Consider the following 7700-nt stretch of genomic DNA (forward strand, 5'->3'; position numbering starts at 1 on the left):
GTGGTCTAGCGGTCCAGTGTCAAACAGTGTCAACAGTGGCCACAACAATGTCAAAAGAGGCCAGATTGTTCTGGTCCTATTGCCATCACAGTAAATGCAGTTTACCCAGTGTCTCTATAAAATTAAACATGGAAAAATTTCTGGAAGCTGATGCTAAAACTCATTAAGCTATTGTGTGAAAGATATCGTCATATCGTCACTGGGTGTCCTTTTGAAGAAAGTGGGAACAAATTCTGTCAGTGTCTCATGTGTGTCCAAAACATCAGGCCTACCAGGCAAAAGAATATTCCCAGCTCAGTTAGGTCCCAATGCTCTGCTTAGAGCAAGTCTACAGACATATAGACAAGTGGAAGGCAGAGAGGAAATTTAAATATTTGTGATACCTGAGTGCAGTCTTATTTGCATGTATATGATTTCTTCCCCATAAACTCTTCATTAGTCACCTAACTCCTGAGACACAATCTAGCTGTTACTAACCGCACCATTTTTTTTCCCTCTGGTGTCTTGTTTCTTTTACCTTTCAGGCAGATAGCTACAAAATTAGGGTGCTTATGGCACTGGACAAATAGCTCCTATCCAACCTGGTCTCCCAAAATCAGGAGTTCTTTCCAAAGTACTAGCTGAAAAGAAACAAGAAACTACAGAAGAACTGACCTTGTTCAAGCACCTTGGACAAAACAGAATCACTTGTGCTACATGCCAAAATGTATGCCAAGAATGATTGTATCTTATTTTGTGAAATCTTATCTTATGAAATCTTGAACTAACACAGCACAATACTACAAAGGGATTTTGATTTCAATTATCTTTTTCCAATGAAAACCACTTACCTGAAAAAATACATAATTGATTCTACTGACAAGCAGAACTTAAATGTCTTTGGAGTTAGATTACGACACCATCTTGGGAAGCGCAGCAGAGAGAAAAACAACTTGAAATGAGTTTCAGCAACCCCCAAACTTGTCTCCTTTCTAATTTTTTTTTTCTTACTGGCTCAATAGCCAGTAAATTCTGCTCTGTCAATGCAATAACAAAAACAATGGGCATGACAGGCAAAAACACAAAAACCTCATGCAGTTTTGCCTCAGGATTTTGCTGGCAAATTCCTACTGATTCTTCTTTCAAGCCTTGAAAGAAAGCTGGATAAAAACCTCCATTGTTTTTTTCTCTAGTCATAACATGCCCTTGTCCATTTGTTAAATGCTATTAGACAATTAATTGCTTACAGAAATCCACTCCTTCCTTAGTAGTCCTTTGGAAGTCAGACAAACATAGGTGAGAAAGACAGTATTACAGTCTACTATCTTAAAATCAAAGAAAAAAGAGGACAAAAAGGAAAGAGGAAAAGGGAAAAAAGAAAGGAAGGAGGAGAGAGAAGGGTGGGGAGAGGGGAAAAGGGGGAAAAGGGGAAAAAGTGGGAAAAAGAGAAAAAGAGAAAAGGGGGAAGGGGAAAAGGGAAAGGGGAAAGAAAGAAATGAAGGAAGGGAAAATGAGAGGGGAAGAATTGAAGCAAAGAAAGTAAAGAAAAAGAAAAAGGGCAGATAGAGGGAGGAAAGCAGGGAGGGAGGGAGGAAAATACATGGAAAATACATTACACACACATTTAGATTTTGCCCGTGCACCTAAATTTGTTCATTCTAGTCCAGACACTAATTGAATTGCCTAAAATAACCTATTTTCTCAGTAAGGTACAAGATTTTACTGGAGCCTGAAATTTCGGGCACAGGAAAACTGCACAACCAAATATGATGAGATTGCATGATGCCATTTAAGCTTCCCCTTCACTGCCTTCAAGCAACGCAAGCGCAACATCCGGGCTATTCCCTGCACTTCCTGCGTCAACAGATGAAGCCTCATGAAATAAGACTTTCCGAGGAAAGATCCAGTAAGGAATTCAGTAAGTACAAGAAGAAGAGAGAAATACAGAAGAGAGAAGAAGAAGAAGGGATGGAATAAGAACGTGGGCAAATTCCAAATGTTAATCACAAAAAGACACCTCAAGCTACATCTTACACGGTATTCAGTTTTATCTCTTGACCTAATATCTTGCTGCTAAATGTCAGTCATTTACCTTTACCTGTGGAGAATGCCGGAACAGACAAGAAAGACAGAAAATATGGACTTGTGCGGGAGGTAATTCAGAACGAAACCCACAGAAAACATGAAATACCACATTCATATTACATTTTCCTATTTTTGAGATGCAGAGCCTTGTAAAAAAAAAATAGATGGAAAATATATCCAAGCTACTTCCACACAAAGATATCTGAAATGTGGGCACCCTAGGCTTACTTACCTCTTGCTGTCAGATACAACAGAAAAGGGAAAAAGAGAAAAAAGATCAACCCAGAATAATGAAAGTTAGAAGGGCATTCAAATGTCTGGAACTATGTTAGGAGTCAAGAGCTGATTAGCTGTATTAACAGCAAGTTTCCATGATGGTTTGACTGAATTCATTATCACTCATGCATCAGTTTTTCCATCTTTAACAAAATTCTTATCAGTACAGAGGCAATGGTTAAAGTTAGATTGCCTTTGTCAAATAAAAATTACGCCTAGCATGTTACATCTTCAAAAGGCAATCAAATTATTAACTAGTTTATCTAATCAAATGGTTCTAAAGTACAAAACATCGTGAGAAATAGAGCACAAACAGCTAATAAAAAGGTTTTTTCCTCACATGTGTAGAAATAAATCATTTGTATAAAATAGAAATTGCCTGCTGTGCTTTTTTTATGAAAATAACAGTAGCACTTCAGACAATGAAGCTGAGGGTGGGACTACTAATGGTTATAAATACAACATTAACAACGTCATTGTATTTCCCTTGACTTCCACAGTTGTATCTCTAGGGACATAACGGCCCTGTTACTTACTAACTTGAATTCCTGTCATTGTACTTTGGGAATCAGTTGCTTGAGATGAAAACCTACAACATATGCCTAAGGTTATCGTATTTGGGGTCATTCATAAGCACTGATGTACAGCTGAAAGAAATTGATTTTTTTTTTTTGAGAAAGAGACTAGCAATAAATTAGGGAGGACAATAAGGTATGTGATGGTAGAAATAATAGTGGGAAAGCAAAAGATCTCTGTGCTGTGATTACTGTAACTTTTATTTTACTTTTTTAGACACTCCAAAATGATGATATGTCAAGCTTTACAAAAGCACCAATTCCACTATTTCTTTCACTGCATCTTTTCCTCCTTCTTCCCACTACCCAGGTAAAGTGAACTGATGGTTCTAAAAGCCTTCAAGGAAAATGTGTGTTCTAGCTCATACCAGTTGTTGTTTATATCTCAACATTAGCTAAAAAAATCTACCCTAGGTCAAGACTGAGTTGTTGCTCAACTTCTTTCACCAATCTAGCACATTCCTTTCATTCTGAAAACATCTATTTCTGTTCAGAAAGGATTGCAATGTAATTATATGTAAAATCACATTATAAACAAGTAGGCCCTTCTTTGGTTGGTGTGGAATCCTGTTGCTCTTGCAAGTGGATGACTGAGAGCCCTGGCAGAGCCAGCCACAGTGTGAGTAAACAAGGGATTCCCACTCAGTTAAGAGAAAATAATGCCACAAAACAATTCAGATAGACTTGCAAGGTCCTGGAATCTCGATGAAGTCTCAAGGAGGATTTCATTCAAGACTATTATTCAAAAGAAATTCTCAGAAACAAATATGAGGAAGCAGCCCTGTAGGGGCAGAAGAACACAAAAGTAATCACCCCAAGCCTCTGTGATGCTTCTCCATAGCCTACTCATGATCATGGCTGTGATATACTCTATTTCAAAAAAAAAAAAAAAATTGTATCAGCAGTCACATATTCTGGGACTAGTTGTTTCATATCTTATAAGTATGACCAATTTCCATGTTTTCACATCGGTCCAATAATAGTTCATTTAAAAGGAAACAGCCAAATGATAGTGTTATTTCTATAGTGTTACGGCACCAGGAGTTTCTTGTTGCAATCTTAATCTTAATTAAACATTTTTAATCGCATAGGTAAAACAGGGAAGGGTTTTAGTCCCTGGACTGAGGCTGCATCTGTAGCAGTGAAATAAGAGCGCCCAAGCTATTCCCTGGCACCAAGGCTGAATGGCACTGGACAGCCAACATCCACAGTTCACCTCTTTTTGTTTCCAAGACAGAATAGTTATACCCCAACTATTGAATGGAGAAAGTTGCTGGCCCTGCTCACTCTAGAAGCATGCCCAGATACTGTTTGGGAAACTAATAGCTAGCCCACCCAGAGCCATGCTGGGGACAACTACACCCTGGTTTAACAGCATTGATAATCAAACATCAGGGCCAGGAAGATTCTCTGACTATGTCTCATTTACTTATACGGGCACAGCCAGAAGTTCCTTGAATGGTAAGAAATGCCTGAAAGTAGCTTTCTGCCTGTACACAGGCACAACACAGAGACAAAAAAGACTGAGGTCTTGTATTTTTCTTTTTTTCCACTTTCTTTACCTCATCTGAGAAGCTGATTCAGGAAGGTGCTCAACATCTGTGGAGTATGTGCATGAAGAGATCTCTCTTTTAAATTTCCCTATCGTTTTCTTCCATATCTGTAAGGATCATCTATTTGGGGTCTCAGTTTTCTTCTTTGTCACCTTTATGCATAGCCCAAAGAAGAGGATCTTATTATGACTTGGGGCAATTGTTTCTCAGTTCTGGCTAGACTCCCATCTTTCTTGGCTTTTCATATTCAGACTGAAAACAAGGATTACATATACACACCTGTTCAGATGACTATGCCAATGGTTATAGCATATTGATAAATCCAAAACTATGGATTAAGAAGAGTAAGAGTAAGAGTAAATGGCTACAAAAAGTGCATGCTGAAAAAAATTCTAGTACTATGAATATGAGTGAGTGAGGTAAACTTATGGCAAAGATCAAATAAAAATGCTGGACTGAGCAGCAAAGTTAGGAGTCCTTTTTAGTGAGAAAGAAGGTTTCTGAAGATACCACAATAGCGTTGGTTTGTGAAACAAGCCAAATGTAAATCCATATTCCTGTTCCAAGAACTGAGAAGGTCCACTGTGTTCCTATATTTTCCAAGCCAGACAAGATCAAGACATTTCAAAAAATTTGTAGCATAATTTCTTCCCAAGAAATCTTAAGCATGCACTTAAGATCCAGGAGAGGCTCAATAATTATCAAAACCAAACCTTTGGATCTTACTGTGTTTGTCCATCACCATGATAAAATATGCTATGTCTTTCAGCCCTTGCTTTTGACAGCCTTGTCAAAAGGCTTGTCTTGTTGTACTTCCAAAGACATTGCATATTGTGTCAAATGCAATCAAATTGTAATGAGGATTTATTATATTAACAAAGCTCCAACAGATGCTAACGCAGAGCCAACAACTTATTTTACTTAGAACCAAGTCCAGTTTCAAGCCAGTTTTCCAGAGGCTGAATCTATTTCACTGGGCAGCAGTTCAAGCACCAATTTTTTTGTTGTCTATTGTCACTACTTTTCAAATGAGCTGTCTAAAACCGGGTGCCTAAATCTGCTAAAGCACAAAGCCCAAAAGATGACTGAAACAGTAAGCACTGCCAACTTTTAGCACATGGCCCCTCTCTGGAATTTGGAAACCTCAGTTATAAGCGATACTATTTAAAAAATTTAGTGCTCATCTTCCACATTAAAGTTACACCTAAAACAGTGCTATTCAGAATAAACCAGCTTCACCAATGGAGTAATCCTGTTCACCTTTTTTTTTGAAGCCTGGGAGAATGCAGACATCTGTAAAAAGGATGAATTTACAATCTCATATAACTGAATTAAAACAATGCTGGCAATTTTCAAAGCTCAATACTGTGTCCATGAAGTACATATGGAAACCCACAAAATATTTATTTTTAATCAGAGGGTTACTGAAACCGTTTTGCAATTTCTCAGGAAGTAGGGATCTTAGAAGACACCTCCTAGCTGTCTTATTCAATTTTCTGTTGTTTAATTAAGGATCCCAGCTTCGCTAGAGTTTAGAGGACAGGAGAGAAGAGGACAGACATTTATTTCAGACAAATTCATCCCATTTAAGCGCAATGATGGGCTCACATATCCTAATAGAAAGGGTTTGGGTTTGGCCTCAGCTCTGAAGCCAAATGACATAGTTTCAGATTGTGTTTTTGCCAAAGAAGAATGGCATCTACCTCTTGGGAGCATTCCCTCAACAGTACTAACTACTGACTACTAAAAATGCATAGGAAGCTCCAACAGCATATAGGGAGATATCTCTAAACAAAATCATGCTATACTAACAATTTATAAATAACTGCAGAGTTATGATCTGCATATGCATGCAGATCATGCATCTGCATGAAACTGTTTAGTTTACTAATAGACATGTGTCCAAAGAGACAGCTAAATTGAGAGCCTTATTGCTCTAGTCTGCCTTTGCTGTCAATGAGAGAAAAATTCTTCAGATTTCATGCGGCTTAAATCTATTCCTTCAGATGTCCAACTTTTCCTCATTGCACCTAAGAGGTCTATGAAAACTAAGCCCTAGATTTAAATGATTTTGTTAAGTTCCTAAATTAGCTGGAACTAAACCAGTCCAAAATCGGCAGCTGCCTATTTTTCAAACCACTTGCATGACTTGAATAACAATTTGAAGTTCTTAGGTTAAAATCTGTCCTCAGTGTTATTTGTTCATTCCTAAAAAAGGCAGATTATTGGATACCATCAAATCCATTCAACTCCCTCTACAGTAATATTTGTTACATTTTCAGATCTTCTGAATAGTTTTAATCATTTTGGTGTTCAATGTATGCAAATTTAGGTAATCTGAGAATACTGCTTTGTAAATATTAAATATGGTAGAATATAAGATTTTTTCTCATAGCGTACAGTATTCTGCCTCCTTTATTCGTGATATATTTATTAAATCTGCCTTTTCCCCAGAAAATATACCACCAGAGCTACATTTATTTATTTTGGCATCACTGTTTTTAACTTTAACATAATTGAATTTAGCAAAGATATTTGTTGTTAAGGACCCTATCCTGCTCTTCCAGGAGAGCAAAGGGAGAGCTATTGTGGATTTTCAGAAGAGTAGGACTGGGTCCTAACTAATCTGAATCAATGCCAAGAAAAAGCTTATTTTGGTCTGAGCTTTTGGCTAGTTCCTTAAGCCAAAAATAGAGAGCAAGGAAATGTTTCCTCTTGATCATGAATATTAACCCATTTTAATCAAAGCATGTGTAACCCTCCAGACTGCGATTTTAGAAGAGAAACAGTTTGGGACATGCAATGAGCCACTGTCTGGAAAAAGCAATTCTCAACTTATGGATGACTAAAATGGTGAGTAAAGTTACACATGGAGAATTAGCTGGTTAGGAAACAGATGTTAAGAAGGGAAATAAATGACAAGGAGAGGTGATAGCATGCTGTCTGCCCTGAGTGGGTATGCAACTTATATGACAAGATACAGAGGAAGATGAGTAATCTCATGAACAGTAACTAACAAATATAGGAAAAAGTTAGTGTTTATTTGTTTATTTTTAATTTATGTATACCTATGATGAACATTCCTGCAGTTAAAACTAGGAGACTGAGATTCATCTCACCTATTTTTAAACATCCAGCGGATGGACAGTTAAAATTGGCCTTGTAACTATAGTCTCATTAGAGTTGAAGGAGAAAGAATAGTAGGTTCTCCAGGAGACAATTCCTCTGAGCA

The sequence above is a fragment of the Tinamus guttatus genome, unplaced genomic scaffold (assembly GCF_059628265.1).
Source record: "Tinamus guttatus ecotype Peru unplaced genomic scaffold, ASM5962826v1 Tinamus_guttatus_pri_ptg000058l, whole genome shotgun sequence".
In the NCBI taxonomy this organism is placed as follows: Eukaryota; Metazoa; Chordata; class Aves; order Tinamiformes; family Tinamidae; genus Tinamus; species Tinamus guttatus.